Raw genomic sequence first — 24,360 nt, forward strand, 5'->3', positions numbered from 1 at the left:
GTTGCTACCTGTGCCTCTGGCTGGCATGGCAACCATTAACGCTACATAATGAAATTATGGTTAGGCAAGGAACCTCTAAAGATCTAGAATCATCTATACAAATGAATAATAATAATAATTGAAATATCTTCCAAATAAATGTCTAATGATTTAGTTTACAAAGTGCTGTCACTTCATTCATCCATCTCCATCCATCCATTCATTCTTTCATTCAACAAATATTTATTGAGCGTCAACTGTGTGCCAGGCATATTTTAATGGAGCTTAAAATCATTTGAGGGAAACAGACAATGTACAAATAATTGAACAATTATTTATCAGTTGCTGTAAAGCCATGAAGGAAAATTAAGTATAGGATGCTGTAAGAGTCCAGAAAGTTAAGGAAAGCATCCCTGAGGAAGTAACATATATGGTTGCTGGAGGATCTATTTTCTTATTTGATTATCAAAATAACCTTGTGACTAAGCTAAGACAGATGTTTCTATATCACTTTTACCTAACTAGAGGTTAAACAGCAAGTACTAAAGACAGGCATGGGATCCACATATTTTGACTTTTTTTTTCTACTTCTCCATGCTGCCTTAGAATATATAGTAAATACAGTTTTGGCAATATATATCAAGGTATATGAAAATGTTGGTACTCTTTGACTTAGTATTTTCACTTCAATAAATTTACTCAAGGAAATGATCTAAAATATGGATAATTCATGCACAAAGATATTCCTCCCAAAGTTATTTGGTATAGTGAAAAACAGAAAAACTTAAGGGTCTAACTTTAAGGGCATGATTAAGTAAATGTGCTATTTCCATGTGATAGACTATTCTTCCATTAAAATATTTATGGTATGTTCATATTATATAATGTTAAGTGATAAATCAGCATATAAGATTATATGGAGTATGGTTGCAATTATTTTAAATATATATAATCAGAGAAAAATGACTAGAAATAAACACATTGGAGATTGTGAACTAATTATCTCTAGGTGGGTAGGATTATGTGTGATTTTTGTTTACTTCTCTATGTTCTTATTTTCTGCGAAAGTTCTTACAGTGTGGAAGTATTTTATATTCAGGAAAGATATTTAAATGATTGTGCATAAAATTCATTATTTATTCATCTTTTTATTAAACATGTAATCAAGTTTTACTGTTGAAAACACTTCAAAATGTAAGTAAGCAAAGTGAAAAAATTAAAAAAATAAACTCAATACTCAAACACTGTAAAATTTTTGGTGTATGCTCTTCCACACTCTATGTATGTTTATTTTCTTTTACAAAATGGAATCATACTGCCTTTTATCCTATTTTTTCCAACTAATAAATTGTAAACATCTCTTCATGTCAGTAAACATGCATCTGTATTATAATTTTAATACATAACTTATTTACTTCGTCTCCTACTGGTGGGCATTAAATTCTTTCCAATTTGTTTTGTATTCTAAAAACTGCTGTGATGAGCACATACATTGTGTAAGTTGTGCAGAACACAAACTGTGTTGTCCCACGTGGTAGCCCTGTACATGACTGTGTGCATAAATGTTCAGATATTACTTAGGATAAATTCTGAAAAGGAGAGTTGCTGAGTCAAAGGGTATATGCATCCATATTGCTTATCATCGCAAAAAAATAAAAGCAATCTGGATGTCCGACAGTTGGGGGTGGTTAACTAAAATTATGTTGCAACAGTATGATGACATATTATGCAGCCATTTAATATTCAGAAGGATATTTACTGGATAGGAATATGTTCACAAGATCTCAGTAGTGAGAGAAACAGGTCACATGAAAGTATGTATAATATTCCAATTTTGTAGAAAGAAAACTATATAAATGTCTTCAGAAAAATGACCAGTAGAATATACACTAAAGTATTAGTAGTGAAAGTCCAAAAAGGATTGTGGTATATTTACACAATGGAATATTATACAGCAGAGAAAAGAAGGCACTACAGGTAAATAATAATAATAATATGGGTAGATTTTACTTCTATCATGTTAAATTAAGGTATCAAGTCCCAGAAGACTACATATAATAGGATATTCTTTTTTTATTATTCAAAAACAAGTAAAACTGAAGGCTATATTATTTAGGTGTACATATATATTTGGGATTAAAAATATTTTATTAGAAATCAAAGGAATAGCAAGGAAAACTTCAGGATAATGGCCATTGGGGCTGAGGAAAGGGGGTTGGAATAGGAGGGGATCATAGAAGTAGGTGGAAGTTATTGTCAGTATTCTAGTGCTCAGATTTGATGGGTGGGTGGGTAGGTGGGTATTCATTCTATAACTAAAAACATATCATTGACTATTTAATGATTGTATGAGTATTATGAAAATTAAATAAAAGAACAATCTTTTCTTGGATCAAAATAAAAGAGGGCACGGATCAGTGAAATAGTGTGCATGTTCTATGACAGTGTGGATACATGACTCATAATTCAGTTCTGTGCACTTGAATTTCACATTTTCTTAAGCAATTATCTCTGGGTGGTGGAAATACATGTGCTTTTTATTCTCTTGTGTCTCCTTATTCTCTGAATTTTCTATAGGGAAAATACAATATTATTTTAATTGAAAGACAAGCCCCAAATTATGTAGAGTAAGATCTCAAGTATGTTAAAAATGCATAACAGGGACTGAAAAGACAAGTGGTGACATTAATGCCTCTGTGTGGTGAGAATTCATATCGCTTTTCTTCTGTTTCCTTACAGTTTTTTAAAAATCCAAATGTTATACAGTGAGCTTATATTTTTTTTCTGTTAGAAAAGTAATACATGCTTATTATAAAAGTAAAAAGTACAGTGGTTTATAAGGTAGCAAGTGAAAATATCCCTCTCCTAGTCTCACAGCCCAGAGACAGGCATGATTATTTGTTTGTTTTGTATCTTCCAAGTACTTTTTCTGTTTATGTGTTCTTGTGTGTCTTACAAAACGAAATTATCCTATGCATGTTATTCTTTCTACAACTTGATCAACCCATACTTCTCATCCCCAGATCAATAGAAAGTCATTGTAACAGCTAGTAGAATTCTATAGTAGGGTGTACTATATAATTTATTCAACTCTTTCCACATGATACATCTTTAGGTTGTTAAGTTTTTTTTTCTTCTAACTATTACAGATAATGCTATAAAAAATGGTCTTTTGAATCTATCTTTTGCACATTTAGAAGTATTTCCATAGGCCAGTACCTTAGAAGTGTAATTGATAGATCAAAGGGTTTGAGCTAAATTGCCTCCCGGCATGCTGGACACTATTATTCTTTTAAATTTTTGTCAGCACTTTGGATGAAAAATCGAATCTCATTCCTTTATTTTTCCCTAAACGCCAGTGAAGTTAAGCACCTTTTAATATATTTATTAGCTATTTGTATTTCTTCTGTGGGAGATTGCTTGTTCATATCCTTTGCCTATTTTTTCTGTTGAGTCATTTGTCTTTTTTCCTTCTTGATTTGTAGGAGGTCTGTGGATATTAGAGCTGGTATCCTTTTGCCTGCTATATGTTGCCAATGTCTGTCATTTGTCTTTTTAAAAGTTTATTTATGATGGTATTTGACATAGATTTTAATTATGTAAAAAGGTAAACATTGTAATCTTTCGTTTACAGTTTCTTGGTTTTGTCTTATATTTAGGTAGGCTTCTGTACCCAAAATTATTTTCCTCTACTAGTTTATATATTTTTATAGCTTAGTGCTTTAATCCATATATGTTGTGTATGGTGGAAAGTAGGAACCTATGTTTATTTTTTCAGAAGAGATAGCTAGTCTTCCCAACTTATTTATTGTATTGAATTATATCTGCACTGACTTGGAATTCTCTCTATGGGTATGCTGCTTATGTTTCTTTTCTATTCAATTTTTGTCTATTACTGAGCTAGTACCTCACTGCTTTAATTATCGTAGCATTGTAATATATTTTTGAAATCTGTCCCCCCTTTATTATTCTTTTTTTTTCCTAGAATTTACTTGGCTGTTTTTGTACATTTTCTTTTTCCAGACGAATTTTAGAATCAACTCATCAACTTCTGTAAAACAAAAAAATCCCTGGAAGTGCCTTGGACCTTTTGAGTAATGTGTCAAAATTGGCATCTTTACAATATAGAGTTTTGCATTTATCTTGTATATAGGCATCATATTAAACTCAGTTCTGTGGGGGGTTTTCCAGTTAGTTATCTTGAATTCTTAGATATGCAATCATGTCAGCAGTAAATAATGAAACATTTGTCTTTTCCTTGCTAATGTTTACATCTAATTTTATTCGTTTTTAGCACATTGGTAAAGATCTTATGACTTCCAAGACAGTGCAGATTTATATGGCTTAATAAAGAGTAGGCATCCTTCTCTTGTTTTTGACCTTAATAGAAGTAACTCATTGTTTCACTCTAAAATATGATGATTGCCATTGTTTCCGATAGATACCCTTTTTCAAGTTATGGAAATGCCCTTCTGGTCCTTATTCCTGATTGACTTATAGTTTTGTCAGGAACGGATATAGAATGTTATCAAAGACCTTTCCTCATATCTGCCAAGGTGATAATATTGTTATTCTTTTTAATCCGTTAATGTATTAATTACACTAATAGATTTCCTAATGTTGATCTATTCTTGCATTCTTGGAATAAAACTGACTTGGTAGTGATGTTTTGACTATGTTGATATTTCATTTAGAATATAATTCTCTGTATTAATAAGTCCCTAGAGCAGTGCCTCCTTACCTTTTTCAAATCATGTCAATTAAAGCAAATGTGTATTTTCTTTTTGTTTGGTAATATTATATCATATTTCTACATATTAAATCAAACTTGTTAATTGTTATTTAGATTTTCCCTTTTTAACTGCTTGATCTAATTTTTCAGATAAAAGTATGTAAAATCTCCCACTGTTGTTTTATCACAGCCTCCTATTTTTAACCTTTTCTGCTTTACATATTTGAACTTCTTTTTCATTGTGTTAAATTTCATGATTTTCTTATTGCATTGTGTTAATTCACAACATAAAGAAACCTTCTTTAACCCATTTAATGCTTTTTGCCTTACATTTCTTCCCCCCCCGCCCCAACTTGATTTTTGTTAGCATTTGTCTGGTGTATCTTTATCCACTCCCGTATTTTCAACATTTTTGTGTTTTGTTTTAGGTGTATCTTTTCAAAACAGCATGTGATGCGATTTTTTTAAACTTCATCTGAGAATGTCTGCCTCTTAATTCATAATTAAACCCTTTACATAGATTACAACTGTAAAATATTTATTAATAATTCTGTCAATTAAATTGTTTTGGTTTTTTTCTTCTTCCTAGATTTGTCAAAGTGTGTTTCCTCTTTTTTCCTATATAGTGGTTTCGGAGTTTGAAATATAGCTTCTAAGAGTGGTTGCACTGATATATACATATTTTAGTTCATGTATTTTTATATTGTTAAAAATTTATATGTTAAAAATATGTTTAAGGTGAGCATATAATACTTTTGTAATAAAAAAAAGCATCTGCTTTTAAATGTGTCCAGTATTTGTTCATTCCTTACCAGTCTCATTCTCCTTGCTCAGGCTCTCATCATCTAGATTTTATGTCCTTCCACAAACCTCTTACTCTCTCACTACACCTGTCCATCTTGTATACTGCTACCAGATCATCTCCTTAAAATATAATTTTCTCCATATAACTCAATTCCTAACTAAATCTAAACTCCTATACCTGACATCCAAGTCCTCCATGACCTTATCCCTATAACCATAACCGTTCCTGTTCTCTACTTGACCATGGACCATCTATTCCAGGCAGGCTGGTTTCCTCACTCCCTTACAAATCAGCATTTGTTCCTTCCTTTACTTTCATTTACTTTTTCCCTATGTTTTCTTGGAGTCCTACCCAACCACAAAGAGTGTAGATACCTGTCTTAGAAGATGTTATTCTTCTGTCATGATAGTTTTCCATTAGGGAAGACCTACATCTTCAGGGATGCAACATTCTGGTCACAAAACTATGGGAACAGACTTCATTTTTGACCAGGAAACCTTAAAGCATTTGATGTCTATTGAAGAGGGACAATTTTGACTGTGTCCTAAAATGCTTTAACATTGAGATTGATATTAACCCCTCACCCAAACCAAAGGTTTCTTTACAATTCTTCCTTAATAACAGTGCAGGACAACATCACCTCAATGTAGACCTTTCCCCAGTTTCTGTAGTTTCTGGATCCTCTCTAACAGAGGATAGTCAGTCTCTCATTTCGTTGAGAGTTATTTGGGGGCATATCATCATTTAGTCCATGACCTTAAGCTCCTCTGGAAGTTTCTGTCAACTGCTCCAGGCCTGATTCCTCAACAGAGCCTTTGCTTCCATTTCAGTCAGTGTGACCCTTCCTTCCCCAGAATGGAGCTGGGAATGGGGCCCCAAATCTCTAGGCACTGAGGAAACATTTTCTTATCAATGCCAAGAAATAATCATTCATCTACAGTGCTCCCACCCCCAAAAGACAAGGTCTTTAGCGTACTTTGTACTTTTATTTCCCTTACCACCTCCTCCACATCACTCTGCCCCCAAAGTTCCTAGAAGGGAGTACAGCTGTAAGTAATGCTATCCTCATGATGTGGTGTTCTCTGGATCAACAAAGCTGAATTCTTGATGAACCACTGCCCCTTTTCTAGACTTCAAAATATTTTTGGTTGTTTACACTATGCTCTTTCTACTTTATGACTTTAACTTAATAGTTGACTTAATTTCATAACCACATTACCAGTAATTATTGAGACAATATGTTTTCCTGGTTACCATTGTTAGCACCAAGTCGTCTCCCTTCTTGCATGCATTTCTCACTTTTAGTGAATAAAACACATTTTCCCTCCCTGGAGTGTGGTATAAAGTCTCAGCTTTTTCATATTGCAACCAAGCTTCTCTTGGGTACCTAGATCACCAGGAACATACAGGTGCAAAAGTCCACACAGGTCCTGACATGTCTAAACTCACTACAGCAACCACCTTTTTATACGTGGGTCTTATGTCATTCCTGAAGAACACAGCAAAATTGGTGCCTCCATTTTGAACCAAGCTCAGAATCAGAAAGTTTCCATCCTCATCAGCAACGTGAAAAATGAGGACGAGCTCAGGTGTTCATGCTGTATCTGCTCCCAAGTCCCCAGCAGGTGAGAAAGTCCACAGATTCAATTTAATATCCAGACTCAGATGGTCCTAATACAGAGTTTGTCTGAGGATTGTAATCATATATGCATTTTGTATTGCCTGCTTACTTTATGTCGTCCCTGTTGAGTATCGTCATGGACATTTGGCCGTTCACAGACTCCATTGGTTCCAGGAGACCAAAATCACTTTTTTAATGTTCAAATTTTCATAGACCAGTGGTGATGACTTTACGCTGACTCTTATGTCACAACTCAGACACCTTCGAAAGTGTCCTTGCTTCCTCCAGGAACAGGATGTTTCTGGCTGATTTTAAAGTATGCTACTATATAAGGACCCCAGTTCCTTTTTATTGAAAAACTGAGAGAGCAAACTCAGGATGCTAAGAGTGGAAATAGTTTCACATGACTGCTTGGGGTAGAACACCATAGCATGGTGGCTACTATTCACTTTCATGGTGAATCAAAAATATTATTTTTTTTTCAAAATACACCCAAGTTCATGTTATTGCTTTTAAGCCACTGTTTCTTTTTATCTGGTTTAATGAGGGCTTATTAATCCATTTTTTCAGTTGTGTTTTTAAGCTACTAATTTTTTTTTCCTTTTCTACTGGCTTTATTATACCATGATAGGTGTTATAAAACCATGAGTTCAAATGACAGCACTGGAAGCCTTATATTTCTTTGAAAAGGCCACAATTCACATGTATACAATGGAATATTAGCCGTAAAAAGAAACGAAATTGAATTATTTGTAGAGAGGTGGATGGACCTAGAGACTGTCATACAGAGTGAAGTAAGTCAGAAAGAGAAAAACAAATACCGTATGCTAACACATATATATGGAATCTAAAAAAAAAAAAAAAAAGGTTTTGAAGAACCTAGGGGCAGGACAGGAATAAAGGCACAGACGTAGAGAATGGACTTGAGGACATGGGGAGGGGGAAGGGTAAGCTGGCACAAAGTGAGAGAGTGGCATGGACATATATACACTACCAAATGTAAAATAGATAGGTAGTGGGAAGCAGGCGCATAGCACAGGGAGATCAGCTTGGTGCTTTGTGACCACCTAGAGGAGTGGGATAGGGAGGGTGAGAGGGAGACGCAAGAGGGAGGAGGTATGTGGATATATGTATACGTATAGCTGATTCACTTTGTTATACAGCAGAAACTAACACACCACTGTAAAGCAATTATACTCCAATAAAGATGTTAAAAAAAAAAAAGAAAAGGCCACAATTTGTGTAGCTCCAGACAATCTCCATCAATAGTCTTCAAACCCCAGTGATCTGAAAAGAAAAATCTCCACCCCCACCAAAGGAATCCAGAAGTGTGGGACATGAATAGCTCAAATAGATTATCAAGCAGTTGTCTAAAAGTTATCATTAGTGCTTTATTTTTACGGGAACTAGTGTTTTTCTGTTGTTGCAGGCAGCTTTAATGTTGAGCTCCAGTTTCTTAAAGGCTTTTAGAGAAATACAGATATTTATTATCTCAGTACTGTACCAGTGCATCTTTGCAAATAGCAAGTAAGAATATCAGAAAATGTAGCCAATATAAAAAATCATCAGACTTAAATTTTATACAGAAAGTTCAAGTGGGCTTATTTCTGTAGTCCTGTATAATTCACAATTCTGTTTGTTTACTATAAGCACCAAAACATAAAATGCCAGAAAATTAAGATAGCAAACTTCAATTGCAATTTTATGTCCAAGTCACATTTACTTACCCTCCTTTTTCTCACCCTCCCCTGATTCCCACTAATCCAAGTAGTGACATTCTTTACATGGTTTCTTATTAAAACAAGGACAAAACAGCTATTTAAAGTTTTAGTGCAAAGATCAACATGGATTAAGATGTCTCATTTCAGTAAGCCCAATTTTGAGTTCAGTGGTAACTTGATCACTACAGAAAAGATATACAAAGTCACTCTTTCCTGGTTTACTTTGCTGATAGGACCTGTATTGCTTACTTACTGTGGTATAACAAACCACTTCAAAATACAGTGGCTTAAGTTGATAATCTTTTATTATCATGAGCCTATGAGTTAGCTGGGCATGCCTTCTTATCTTTGCTAGACTCACTTATGTGTCTGCAGTCAGCTATGGGTAAGTTAGGAAGCAGCTCTGCTGATCTTGGCTGGGTTCTCTCTCATATTTGGGAATTTGTTAGAATAATCAGTTGCCCATTTACATGGCCTTTCCTTCTCCATCAGACTAGCCCAAGTATGTTCTCATAGTGTGGCAAACTTCCAAGAAGGAGAATAGAAGTGTGCAAGTCCTCTTGAGGCCTATAGATGGAACTGGCACATTATCACTTCTGCCACATTCAGCTGGCCAAAGGAAGTTGCAATGGATCCCAGATTCAAGGTGTGGGGAAATAAACTCCACCTTTTAATGGGAAGAACTGCAAAGTCACATTGCAGCAGGTATGGATATAGGGAGTGTATTAATGGTGGCCATCAGCTGTGGATGAGCTCTTCACTGTGCTCTTACATATTTGGGGGTCACTAGCCTTATGCTGCCCTAGGATGACCTCAGCTGGGACAACTGGGGTTTGTTCCACATTTTCTTGTTCTTCAGCAGTCTTGTTCTCAAGATGTGGCAGGGATCCAAGAGAGGATTTAGAAGGACTAAGCCTTTTGATGCCTAGAGATGGAACTGGCACATCATCCCTCTGCCACATTCTATTGGCCAAAGCAAGTTACAGGGTGTTATCGACTGAATGTTTGTGTCCCCCTCCAAACTCATATGTTGAAACCTAATCCCCAAGGTGCAGGTATTTGGAGATGGGGCCTTTGGGAGGTGATTAGGTTATGAGGGTGAAGCCCTCATGAATGGATGTTTCCATTTCAGAGAATATATTCAAATAGAATCCCTGAGTTATTGAAAATTGTCTCGGCCTTTATGTCTCTGCCCTGATGAGTTACTGAAAATTGTCTCTGTCCTGTTGCAAGACGGCAAACTAGGAGGTCCCAACACTCATCCCTCCCACAAAAACAACAAAAACAGTGAACTACATGCCAATGAGAATACCTCTAGGAGAGCTCCAGAGTACAAAAAAGAAGTACAATAAAGAAGCTGAAAGAGAGGAACAAAACAACTGCAAGATAAACATAAAACAATTAACAAAATGGCAACAGTAAGTTCTCACTTATCAATAATTACCTTCAATGTAAACAGATTAAACTTACCAAACAAAAGGTATAGAATGGATGAATGGATAAGTAAACATGATCTAGTCATATGCTACCTACAAGAGACTCACTTTAGAATTAAATACACACATAAGCTGAGAGTGAAGGGGTGGAAAAAGATATTTCATGCAAATGGTAACCATAAGAAAGCAGGGGTGGCTAAATTTATATCATGCAAAATAGACTTTAAGTCTAAAACTATCTCTAGGAACAGAGAAAGTCATTATATAATGATTAAAAAGGTGATTCAACAGGAAGATATAACAGTTATAAATGTATATGCATCCAACATCAGAACACTTAAATATATAAAGCAAATACTGACAGATTTGAAGGCAGAAATTGAGAGCAATAAATAAAAGCAAAAGACTTCAATACCCCCATTTACAATAATGGATAGAAAATACAGACAGAAAATCAATAAAGAAACAGCTGACTTGAACTCTAGACCAAATGAGCCTAACTGACATATACAGAACTTTCCATTTAGAGCAGAAGAATACATATTAGTATCTCACACTATATACAAAGATCAACTCTAAAAGGATTAAAGGTTTAAATGTAAGACCTGAAACCATAAAACTCCTAGAAGAAAACTTAGGGTAGAAGTTCCTTGACATTGGTCTGGGGAAGGATATTTTGTATATGACAGGAAAAGCACTGGCAACAAAAGCAAAAATCAACGAATGGGATTATATTAAACTAAAAAGCTTCTGCACAGCAAACAAAACAATCAATGGAGTGAAAAGGCAACCTACGGAATGGGAGAAAATATTTGTAAATCACGTATTTGACAAGTGGTTAATATCTAAAATGTATAAGAAACACATACAACTCAACAGCAAAAACAAAACAGCAAATAACTCAATGAAAAATGAGCAAAGACATGAATAGATATTTCTCAAAAGAAGACATACAAATGGCCCACAAGTACATGAAAAGTTTCTCAGCACCACTAGTCATCAGGGAAATCAAATCCATAATAGAATAACACTTCGCTACTGTTAGAGTGGCTATTACTGAAAGACAAAAGACAACAAGTGTTGGTGAGGATGTGGAGAAAAAGGAACCCTTGTACACTGTTGGCTGAAATGCAAAATGATGTAGCCACTACAGCATGGAGTTTTCTCAAAAAATTAAAAATAGCACTACCATATGACCTAGCAATCCCACTTCTGGGTATATATCCAAAGGAAATGGAATCAGGATCTCAAAAGGATATCTACACTCCCACATTCATTTCAGCATCATTCACAATAACCAAGATATGGAAACAACCTAAGTGTCCATTGATGAACAAATGGATAAAGAAAATGTAGTGTGGTGTGTGTGTGTGTGTAGTAATGGGCATACCTTGTTTTATTCTACTTCACTTTATTGCACTTCACAGATATTGTGTTTTTTTTTTACAAATTGAAGGTTTGTGACAACCCTGCATCAAGCAAATCTATCAGTGCCATTTTTCCAACAGCATTTGTTCACTTCGTGTCTCTGTGTCACATTTTGGTAACTCTTGCAATATTTCAAACTTTTTCATTATTATTATATTTGTTATGGTGATCTGTGATCAGTGATTTTTGATGTTACTATTGTCATTGTTTTGGGGTGTCACAAACTGTGCCCAAATAAGATAGTGAATTTAATCAATAAATGTGTGTGTTTTGACTCTTCCACTGAACAGCTGTTTCCACCATCTCTTTCCCTCTTCTCAGGCCTCCCTATTCCCTGAGATACAACAATATTGAAATTATGCCAATTAATATTCCTACAATGACCTCCAAGTGTTCAAGTGAAAGGAAGAGTCACAAGTCTCTCACTTTAAATCAAAAGCTGGAAATAATTAAGCTTAGTGAGGAAGGCACGTTGAAAGCTGAGACAGGCCAAAAGCTAAGCCTCTTGCACCAAACAGGTAGCCAAGTTGTGAATGCAAAAGAAAAGTTCTTGAAGGAAATTAAAAGCGCTACTCCAGTGAACACACAAATGATAAGAAAGCAAAACAGCCTCATTGCTGATATGGAGAAAGTTTTAGGGATCTGGATAGAAGATCAAACCAGCCATAACCTTACCTAATCCAGAGCAAGGCCCTAACTCTTCAATTCTATGAAGGCTGAGAGAGGTGAGGAAGCTGCAGAGGAAAAGTTTGAAGCTAGCAGAGGTTGGTTCATGAGGCTTAAGGAAAAAAGCCATCTCCATAACTTAAAAGTGCAAAGTGAAGCCGCATTTTCTGATGTAGAAGCTGCAGCAAGTTATCCAGAAAATCTAGCTAAGGTAATTAATGAAGGTGGCTACACGAAACAACAGATTTTCAATAGATGAAACAGCCTTCTATTAGAAGAAGATGCCATCTAGGACTTTCATAACTAGAGAGGAGAAGTCAATGCCTGGCTTCAAAGGACAAGGCTGACTCTCTTGTTTGAGGCTAATGTAGCTTGTGATTTTCAGTTGAAGCAAGTGCTCAATTACCATTCTGAAAATCCTAGGGCCCTTAAGAATTATGCTAAATCTACTCTGCTTGTGCTCTATAAATGGAACAACAAAGCCTGGATGACAGCACATCTGTTTACAACATGATTTACTGAATATTTTAAGCTCACTGTTGAGACCTATTGCTGAGAATAAAAGATTCCTTTCAAAATATTACTTCTCACTGACAAAGCACCTGGTCACCCAAGAGTTCTAATGGAAATGTACAATGAGATTCATGTTGTTTTCATGTCAGCTAACACAGCATCCATTCTGCAGCCTATGGATCAAGGATAAGTTTTGACCTTCAAGTCTTACGATTTAAGAAATACATTTTTGGGGGGTAGTGGTGTGATGAATTGGGCGATTGGGATTGACATGTATACACTGATGTGTATTAAATTGATGACTAATAAGAATCTGCTGTATAAAAAAATAAATAAAATTAAATTTAAAAAAATACATTTTGTAAGGCTATAGCTGCCCATACATAGTGATTCCTCTGATGGATCTGGGCAAAGTAAATTGAAAACATTTTGGAAAGGATTCACCATTCTAGATGCCATTAAGAACATTCGTGATTCATGTGAACGGGTCAAAATATCAACAATCACAGGAGTTTGGAAGAAGTTGATTCCAACCCTCATGGATGACTCTGTAAGGTTCAAGACTTCAGTGGAGGCAGTAACTGCATTTGTGATGGAAATAGCAAGAGAACTATTAGAAGTAGAAGTGGAGGCTGAAGATGTGACAGGATTGCTGCAATCTCATGATAAAACTTTAAGGGATGAGGAGTTGCTTCTTAAGGATGAGCAAAGAAAGTGGTTTCTTGAGATGGAACTACTCCTGGTGAAGAAGCTGTGAAGATTGTTGAAATGGCAACACAGGATTTAGAATATGACATCAACTTAGTTGATAAAGCAGCAGCAGGGTTTGAGAGGATTGACTCCAATTTTGAAAGAAGTTCTACTGTGGGTAACATGCTATCAAATAGCATTGCATGCTACAGAGAAACTGTTTGTGAGAGGAAGTGTCAATCAATACAGCAAACTTCATTGTTGTCTTATTTTAAGAAAGTGCCACGGCCACCCCAGCCTTTGGCAACCATCACCCTGATCAGTCAGCAGCCACCAACATCAAGGTGAGACCCTCTACTGGCAAAAATATGATTTGCTGAAGGCTCAGATGATGGTTAGCATTTTTTAGCAATAAAGTATTTTTAAATTAAGGTATGTACATTGTTTTTTAAGACAATGCTATTGCACAGGTAATAGTTTATAGTGTTAACATAACTTTTATATACATTGGGAAACTAAAAATTTCACGTGACTTGCTTTATTGCAATATTCACTTTATTGTGATGGGCTGAAGCCAAACCCGAAATATCTTCCAAGTATGCCTGTATACACACAATGGAATATTATTCATACTTTAAAAAGAAGGAAATCCTGCTATTTGTAACAACTTGGATGAATATGGAAGACATTATGCTAAGTGAAATAAGCCAGATAAAGATGAATACTCACATGTGGAATCTAAAATATTGAGTTGGCCAAAAAGTTCGTTCCGGTAAGATGTTACGGAAAAACCGGAATGAACTTTTTGGCCAGCCCAATAGTTGAACTCATAGAAGCAGAGAGTAGAATGGTGGTTACCAGGGGCTGGAGGAGGGAGAAATGGAGAAACTTTGGTCAAGGGCTGCAAAGCTTCAGTTATGCAAGATGAATAAATTCTGAGGATAATGTACAACAATGTGACTATGATTAACAATACTTTACTGTATACTTGGACTCTTCTAAGAAGGTAGATCTTAACTATTCTCATACACACTCACACAAATGAAAGAAAAAAGAAAGTGGTAACTATCTGAAGGGATGGAAATGTTAATCAGCTTTATTAGAGTGATTATTTCACAATGTATATGCATATCAAATAATCAAATTATATACCTTAAATGCAGACAATTTTTAATTGCAGAATATGTTAATAAGAAAAAAAAGGAAATTGTCTCTGCCCCTAGGTGATTATAGCTTTCTGGTATCCCCAAAGCCTATTTCTTTGCAATGGTATTTTAGGTTCAAAATCCTTTCCTTTCAGAATTCTATGAACATTATCATAATGTCTAATAATATTCCATATTATGGATAAAGAATTCAATGCCAGCTATTACAGCTAAACTTTTATTCCCTCTCTCTGAAATCTTCCATGATTTTCACATTATTCTCATAATTTAAAGTATGTGCATCAATTAACTTTTGTTGTATAACAAAACACTTCAACATTTTGTGGCTTAAATTATTTACTGAGCTCACAATTCTGTGGTTTGGCAATTTGGGCTGGGCTCAGCCGGGCAACTTTTCTGATCTCGGCTGGAATCACTCATGCATCTGCAGGTGTAGTGAATGGCCTCACATGTCTGGGGGCTGACTAGGTGTTGTCTCGGATGACAAGAGTGACTGAGTGTCATAATCCAGGGGAATAGCCTGGATTTTCTTGCATGGCAGTCAGGGGCTTCAGGAACATTGAGAGAGCAAGCCTTTATATGCAAGTGGTTTTCAAGCCTCTGCTTGTGTTATATTTGCTAATATCCCATTGGCCAAAGCAAGCCACATGGCCAACCCAGATACAAGGAGTGGAAATACAGTCTACTTCTTTTTTTTTTTTTTTTTAAAGATGAGAACACATGATAGGCCATTTACATACCCCATTGTATTTTATTATTTTATTTATCTTTTTTTTGGTATGTATTTTTAATAGAGGGTTAATCTTGGGCTTTTTCCTTTATATATATATATATATATATATATATATATTTTTTTTTTTTTTAAGACAATCAGATGTTTTTATTTATTTATTTATTTATGGCTGTGTTGGGTCTTCGTTTCTGTGCGAGGGCTCTCTCCAGTTGTGGCAAGTGGGGGCCACTCTTCATCGCGGTGCGCGGGCCTCTCACTATCGCGGCCTCTCTTGTTGCGGAGCACAGGCTCCAGACGCGCAGGCTCAGTAATTGCTGCTCACGGGCCCAGTCGCTCCGCGGCATGTGGGATCCTCCCAGACCAAGGCTCGAAGCCGCGTCCCCTGCATTGGCAGGCAGACTCCCAACCACCGCGCCACCAGGGAAGCCCCCAGAGTCTACTTCTTGAGGGAAGGATCTGTGATATCATATTGCAAGGGTGAGGATACAGAAAGGGGAATAATATGTGGCCGTTTTTACAATTTACCATACTCCTCTTTTCATTTCATCTCCTACCCCTCCCTCCATCACTTACTCCACTCCAGCCAAACTGACCTCCTTGCTTTTCCTGAGAAACGGCAGGCATGCTCTCACCCCAGGGGCTTTGCACACACTGATCCCTTTGCCTAAAATACTGTTCCACCAGGTATCTGCATAGGTAGTTCCTTTGGCTCTTTCAAGTCTGTGGGTTGGCAATTTGTCCTGAGCTCAGCTGGGCAGTTCTGGTCTCAGCTGCGATCACTCATGTGTCTGTGAGAATCCGGTAGGTCAGCTGGGTGCTACGAAGGCTTCAGCTGTGATGGCTTGTGTCTGCTCCACATCACTTCTTACCTGCCAGGAGAGTAGCCTGGGCTTGTTCACACAGTAATCAGAGGGTTGGTTCCAAGCAAGCGTAGAAGCACACAAGGCCTCTTGAGATACAGCTTGGAACTAACACAATGTTACTTCCACCACATTCTATTAGTGGAATGTGGGATATCTTGGGCAAGCAACAAGGCCAAGTCAGATTCAAGGTGCTCCTCGATGGGAGGAACTTCAAAGTCACATTGCAAAGGGGCACGGATACAGTGAGGGGGAAAATTGTTGTCATTCTTGCAAGCAACATACCATAGTGTGCTATTTTTCAGTATTTTGCTTCAAAACAGTAGTCTTCAGCTCGGGGAGGTGTATCTTCTGTTACTCCTTAAATTATGTTTTCCCATCTCTCCTTTCTCTTCTTCACCATTTGGAAATTCTATTAGAAAGACTTTGACTCACCTATATCTATTCTCCATACCTCACAACTTTTCTTTCTTAGCTTTCCTATCTCTCTTTCCACCCCTCCCCAAATATTCTAAAAGAATGCTTTAATGGGATCTTCCAGACATCTAATTTGATTTCCTGCTATGTCCCTTCTGCTATTAGGCCTTATTTTGAGGCAGTATTTTCTTTTTTAATCCGGCAATTATATTTATAATGTTCATAAACTGTTTGCTTTACAATTATACCCTTTTATCGCAGTAGCTTGTTCTACTCTTTTATGGATACAAAATTTTCTTGAATATCTCTGAGGATTTTTTTTCTAAAGTTTTCTTCTGTTTCCTGCATTAATCCTTTGGAGTTAGTAACCTCTATTCAGCTTTGCATCACTTTTTCATGCTGTTCATTATCTTCAGGAAATGGGCAATTATTTTTCAGCTGGCCTCTTCTGAACTGCTCAAGTTAATTATCAATGATCATAATATGAATACTATCCCTGTTGTTACTCTGGATCACATAACATCGAGTTATCTATTTGAGAAATAATTCAATAGAAAAGCAGTGCTTGTAATTTGGAGTATCTGCCTTTGTGACTTTCAAAAAGGGGCTTCTCTTTAGGCACTGTTTGATTTTTTCTTCTTGGCATATTAATGCATATGACAGTGCTTTCCTGATTAGCAGTCATAGAGGCCTCTACTATAGCTGCTTTGAAGCATGTTTTTATGAAGTGAAGTTTCACAAAAAGTGAAGCTCCTGTATTTCAAATAGCCTATATTTTGAGTCAGACTATTCTAAACATATCCTGCAAATTTGGTGAAAATTTATCCAGCCATTTTCATGTGGTATGTGGTGACAAAAATATTCAACACAGCATAGTTTGTAATTTCAAATGATTGAAAACATATTAGAAGATCTTTTGGCATATTATACAGCATATATATTGATATATGTGCAGTGGAAGGATGCACTATTATACCGTTTGAGTTTTCTAATCATGTGTGTAACTTTAAAAAAAATGTCTTCTGGGGTTAACTGATAGTACAGTTATGTGGAACTTTTGTTTCCTGTCTTACATATTTTAAACTAAGAGGAAGAAAGTTATTTAAAAAGCAAATTACGCAATGTTAGCTCAACAGTGTAAAAATGCATAGAAAAAAATGGGAGAAAAGATCCCAAAATGTTAATGGTAGTAACAGAGTAATAGATGGTTTTTAAAATGTTTTCTGTATTTTTAAAATATCTTTAATGAGTATATAATATTTTCTAAGCAGAAAATACAGTTGAACAAAAATAAATTTCACAAGATGAACAAAAAATAGGTATTTTTGTGCTTATACTGTGTAAGTTATGAGTTTATCATTATAATGTTGGTGTCTAAAATCATTTAACTAAGGAACGGTTGATGCATTTCTGGAATAGTGAGGAAAGACAACTATGGTTTTGCTAAAACATATTAGGGATTAAATGGAGAAGATATCTAGATTTTATCCACACTCCGGCCCCAGGTCAAATTGGTCTGTCTCTCCTCTGAACTCTTGGAGGGTTTATTTTGCATATTACTCATTAAGTGCATGTCCTTTACTCCAGTATTCCCAACGAAGTGGTTTCATGGGGGCAGATTCCGTGTCTTAAAAGCTGTATTTTCTGTAAAGTCTAGTGCATAGTTATTCAATGAATATGTGATGGCTGATGAAAAAAGTGGCATAGCTCATTTTATGACACTGAATGGACTTTGACACAGCAAACTTGCTCTTTTACCGTCATGGAGATTTAGATGATACATAACATGAAGAAATGATGACACAGAAAGTTTATGCACCTTGCCCGAGATCACACAGCTCATAAGTGAGAGGGTTGGGATTTATATTCAGGTTGTCTTACTCTGGAGTCTGAGGTGTTTACTGATACACAGTATGTCAGACACCATGACAGATTCTGTTAGAAAAAAAACCCAATTTGCCCAAATAGATTCAGACAATGTATTACATAGTCAACAAAAGCACGATCACTATAGTATCAGCTCCTCATATCCTTTGTGCCACAGAGAAACACTGAATCAAAAGGGGGCAGGTGACAGGCAATATAAGTAGCGGAGTACATTGTTGCTGCGGGGCCAATTCCACACCACAGCTGAGAAGTTTTATAGCTTGCAGCTCTCCCTTAAGGGGGTTGGCATGGAGCTCTCCTCTAAACTCTACTATCTAGATAAAATCTGATAAGTGGGCAAATAAGTCGGCTCATTTGAGTAAGGGGGAGATGTAAGCAAAGAAAAAGCAACAAACTGCACGTATAGTTGATAAGGCTACGAGACAAAATGCCCTGATAATGTGAGTGAGGAACTTGGTCTTGTTTTACAGCATCATGTAAAGTTTTAAGGAAGGATTATACAAGGCTGAGGTGTCCTTCAAGGAAAGCATTGTGTCAGAATAGCTGTTGAACCCAAATCAGAGAAAAAGTTTGAACGGTTATTATATTATTATATTGTCCGCTCTTGAGAGTTTATTTTTTTTAACATCTTTATTAGACTATAATTGCTTTACAATGTTGTGTTAGTTTCTGCTGTATAACAAAGTGAATCAGCTATACATATACATACATCCCCATATCTCCTCCCTCTTGCGTCTCCCTCCCACCCTCCCTATCCCACCCCTCTAGGTGGTCACAAAGCCCTGAGCTGATCTCCCTGTGCTATGCGGCTGCTTCCCACTAGCTATCTATTTTACATTTGGTAGTGTATATATGTCAGTGTCACTCTCGCACTTTGTCGCAGCTTACCCTTCCCCCTCTCCGAGTCCTCAAGTCCATTCTCTTGAGAGTTTAGAAGGATATATTGTGGCAGTGGGCTTCTATGAAGTCACTAAAAAGACCCACGCGCTTGTCATTGCTGTGCAATTCCATTTTCAAGATGATTTTTCTGTTTACCTAGTTTCTTAGTTTGTCTAAAATAAATTAACTGGTACAATTGTCTTTAGAAGACCACAGGAATGATTCTATAGCTAATTTCTTAGTACGTAACATTTTAATATAAATCTAAGAAGCCACATGTGAAAAATTTTGTTTATAAATAATGGAAAATGCTTGTAATGTGGAAGTTCTCCCAATTATCTTTCTTTTTCTTCCAAATATGAATGTGTCACGGGTGAAGAACTAACAAGAGTTAATATCCATAAATGGGAACTTATCTCTATGAAACTTGGTTAGATTATGATTTGCTCTAGAGAAAAATCTTGGAATTAACCAAATTGATGTGAACCTCAAACAGGGAATATATTTACTGAAATACATGCACACACACACACACACACACACATACACAAATAAAAAATCCCAAACTTGGAGGTATACTGGACAGGGATCCAGAAGTCTACTGACTCCAAGACTAAGTCAGTGATCTGAAGCAACACTTCCTCTGAGAGCTCTTCCAGTTCTGACATACTGAATCTAAGGTTTTCATAATGTACCACGGTCCATTAACCTGTTTTCTCTAGTAATTCTTTAGAATAGTAACATATTTATTACATAGTGCCTTATTGATATCTCATTGTTGAATTCTAATTGTTTATTACTCTAGCAGTGCCAAATACTGAGGTTAATGAAACCCATAAGAAGAAATGTATGATTTGTGCAATTCACATGCTTGGCCAAACCTCAATCACTGCTTCCTGGGAAGCAATAATAGTTGTGATAAAATAATAAGACTTTAGTCCAAACAGATAATCACGGTCTGTAAGGGAAATGTAAAAGACTCCAACTGATGAGTTTGCTTTTGGGCGTTTCATATTTACAAATGTTAACTGACTGGGTTTTTAATCAATGATAAATATTAAAGTAAATGCAAATTTACAAAGTGGTAGGTTTTTATTTTAGGCAGTATCCCAGAATCTCTGCTTTGCTTTTCAGCAGATGTATCTTGTAAGGGCTCCCTGGGTATTAGAAATACAGCATATGGATTCACAATCCTCACTTTCAGAAATGTCTTTTTTTTTTTAATTTTAAAATGAGTGCTTGTCCAATAACTTCGACCTCTTCTCTAAAACATTTTGTGCAGAGTGATGAAAAAGTATCACATTTTAGGACTGAAATTGGTCACCCTCTCTTCCCCTTGCTGGGTTTCCTTCTGATCAGAATTCTAGCTCACCATGACATGTACAAAAAGTGGGCCATAGCAGAAAGGGAAAAGACCAGCCCAACAGAGACCCTGGACAATCCACAATTTCGAAAATTAAGAATTGGCTTCATTGAAATGGAGAAATCCCAAACCACGCATCACTCTGGGCAGGTGCCATACTCTAACTACACTCTAACTACACTCGCTGTTATACTGAAAGATAAAATAACGCTGTCAAAGGCGCAGATGGAACCGGCTGTAAAGTAGAGAATCAGTAATGTCACTCCCAGAAGACTTACGTAGTTTACAAAGTCAAATCTCTTCTACAACCAGAACTGCATGAACTACCTAGACTAAAGTACCTTTTGGATAGTGCCCAGATTACAAAAGGTCTAATCACACAGTGAGAAGAGCCACAGACTGCAAACCCGCAGACTTGTGTAATAGTTCCAACAACTCCACTAACTGTGTGGCCTTGGGAAAGTCACTGTGCCTCCCGAAATCTCAGTCCTGTGGCAATATAAAACTGGAGGTACACCATGGATACGATGTATGTGAAAATGCTTTAGCAACTATGAAGCACTATGTTAATGTAATTGATAATTATAAAAACAGTAACTGCTCTAAATATTTATTATACACGTAGCACTGTAAGGAGATAAGAAAAAACTTTAAAGTTGATCTTTATCCTCAAGGTGCTTACAATCACATTGGGGAGACAAAAGTGCTAATGTCAATGAAACTGAACTTCAATACTAGACAGCATGCAGCTGCTAAATGCCTTGAGTTTCCAAAAAACATTTGGAAGAATCATCTCATTTAACCCTCATAACAGCCATATGAGGCAGGTAGAATTATTACTACCATACCCATTTAACAGACAGGAATCAGAGTAAGTGAGTTACTTGCCCAGTGGGGCCACATGGGCACAAACCAAAATCTATGTCTTTGAACTCCTGATAAAGTACACTTTCTTGAGTCATACCATTCAGTCTGCTTATTAAGCTAGGTTAAGTAGTGTGGGCTCTATAACTTCTGTAGAAGTTCAGAGAAGGGATGAATGGTCCATGAATAAGAAATAACAAAGGTCTGAGAAGCCTTTATGGAGGCACTCCCAAAAGCTAGGTAGGGTTTCAGTAGGCTGAGAAGCTATGAGAAAGCATTCACATTAAAATTCCAGGCTTTTCAAGCTACACACCTGAGGCCCTTCAGAATTTTATACGGCTCCATTTCCACACTGACTCTGAGAATCACTGCATTGTGAACCATCATTACTAAGAGGAATCTTCTACCTCAGGTCTGTTAAAGTACAAAAAGGCAAACCACCTAATCAGAGTCTAACTCCCTTGTCTATCTCTCTCCCACATTTATCCTTCCCCACAAAATAGGTTCAATGCCCTTTTCCTGTAAGCTTGAACTTGTACATTTTACAACAGTAAAAACAACTTTATTTCATTGAAAAAATATTAATATAAAGACAAATAAGCATTAGTGACAGATCTTTCTGAGAAATTATTTATGCAGTTATTAAGTTAATGAAACCAAATGACCTAATTTAATGACATAGCCTTCAACTCTTGACATTCCAGAATCTCTCCTTACAGATTGATGATAAGCAAACTGGAAAGGGAAAGAATATTAACAATACTATAAAAATTCAAATATTCCTTCAGTTCCTCAACTAAATTTTGATGAACAGAGCAACTGCATTTCAACTGGAGAGCAAAAGGCTATTGCTTTGTTTCCAGGGGCTGTGCCCGAGATAGTTGGCAAAATGCACATCCATGTCATGAACATTGCAGGAAAATTCCCATAATGCCTCATTGCCAGGGCTATCCAGGCCATACCTGCCTACACCACCACAAAGTCAGCCCACCTAAATTTGAGGTAGTTTAGGGTGAAGCATAGTGCTAGAGGGCCTGGATTACCAACAGAGTTTTACAGAACCCTTGGACTGCTTTGAAGTGCTTCAAGGGTACAAATATTTTGGATTGAATTTAATTTTAGAAAAGCACTCTAAATTCTTTGTTAAACTATAGTAAATGTAATAAGCTCACTCAAATGTACCATGTTTGAGCACATTGAAAGCCACAGATGTATTTCCTTATGTAGTACAGAACAGGTTTTGGGGGCAGATCTCAGAATATAACTCTTCCTGTCACATCTAGCATGGATTTGAACTTCTTGGACATATATCACTGATTGAAGAAATTATAGGTTTCCACTCACCATTTTATTTCAGGCCTGTGTGGGTTCACTCACACAAAATTGTACAAATAAGAAGTGGATCATAGAACACATGTACTGGACCCAATGAAATGCAAGACAAGGCACAGTCACGTCATCAGTGCTTGGTCTCACTTTCCGCATGGTAGTCAGTTGTGCAATTACAAAGGTACACATAACATGTTGCATTATGAAAGTATTATCATACTATAAAGTGCTGCAGCAGGTTTTCCATAGGGGCTTCTTGTCAGACTTTTATATTAATGGTATGGCATGGCAGTTAACAGTTAGATGTTGTTAGTGATTCAAATTTGAAATAAAGATATCCTTTCCTAATCCTCAGGATCAGTCGAGTTTAAGCATACTGAGATGGCTGGCACACTATTTAAAACCTGTTACCATTTTCAACTATTACACTTCTTAGGATTCATCTGGATTTTCTCAATACTGGGCATTCAAAACAAAATTCCTTAATAAATTGGATGGTGAGACTGTCATATGATGGCCACTATCATCCAGACACATGATGTCTAATTTCTGTGTCCATCAAAACAACTGTCATCATTCTCAGTGACTGACATAATAAATCCTATAACATTGAATTTATAAAATATTTATAATGTATTGATAACTGAAGTTTTTGTTTCCATATCCAAGTGAAAAAAATTTGTTTGAAAACAAAGGGTTCTGCTGCTTGAAGGAAGGAAAGAGAAAAGGAAGGAGGAAAAGGAGGAAAAAAGGGAGAAGAGGGGTGGGGGGTGGGGAAGAGACTTGAAAATCACTGGCCAAGTTATAATATTGGCCCAGGAGACTAGAGCTATGAATTCTAGATGATTCTGTCATGGACATGCTGTGTTCCCTTGAGCATTTAAGTCCTTTCCCCTCAAAACCTTGAGTTTCCAATCTGTTAAACCCATGCATTTAACAAAGATTTACTTAGTACTTCTCTGAACTCAAAGCTGTGCCTGGTGCTGGGGGTGCAGTGGTAGGAGAACAGGTATGGCCCTGCCCTCGTAGCACTTATCATCAGGGGAAAGAGAGAGAAAATAACCAGGTTAAATAAGCACAGTAGCAATAAGAGTACCTGCCTCATCAGGCTATTGTGAGGACCAAATAAGGGGATTCTTGCAAATGTGATTTGAAAACTCAAAAGTGCTGGTCAACTACATACTGTCTAGTATTAAATTTTAGTTGTTTCATTGACATTAGCATGTTTGTCTCCCTGATATGATTATAAACACCTTGAGGATAGAGATCAA

This window comes from Balaenoptera physalus (genome assembly GCF_965194825.1).
Source record: "Balaenoptera physalus genome assembly, chromosome: X".
Taxonomy (NCBI): domain Eukaryota; kingdom Metazoa; phylum Chordata; class Mammalia; order Artiodactyla; family Balaenopteridae; genus Balaenoptera; species Balaenoptera physalus.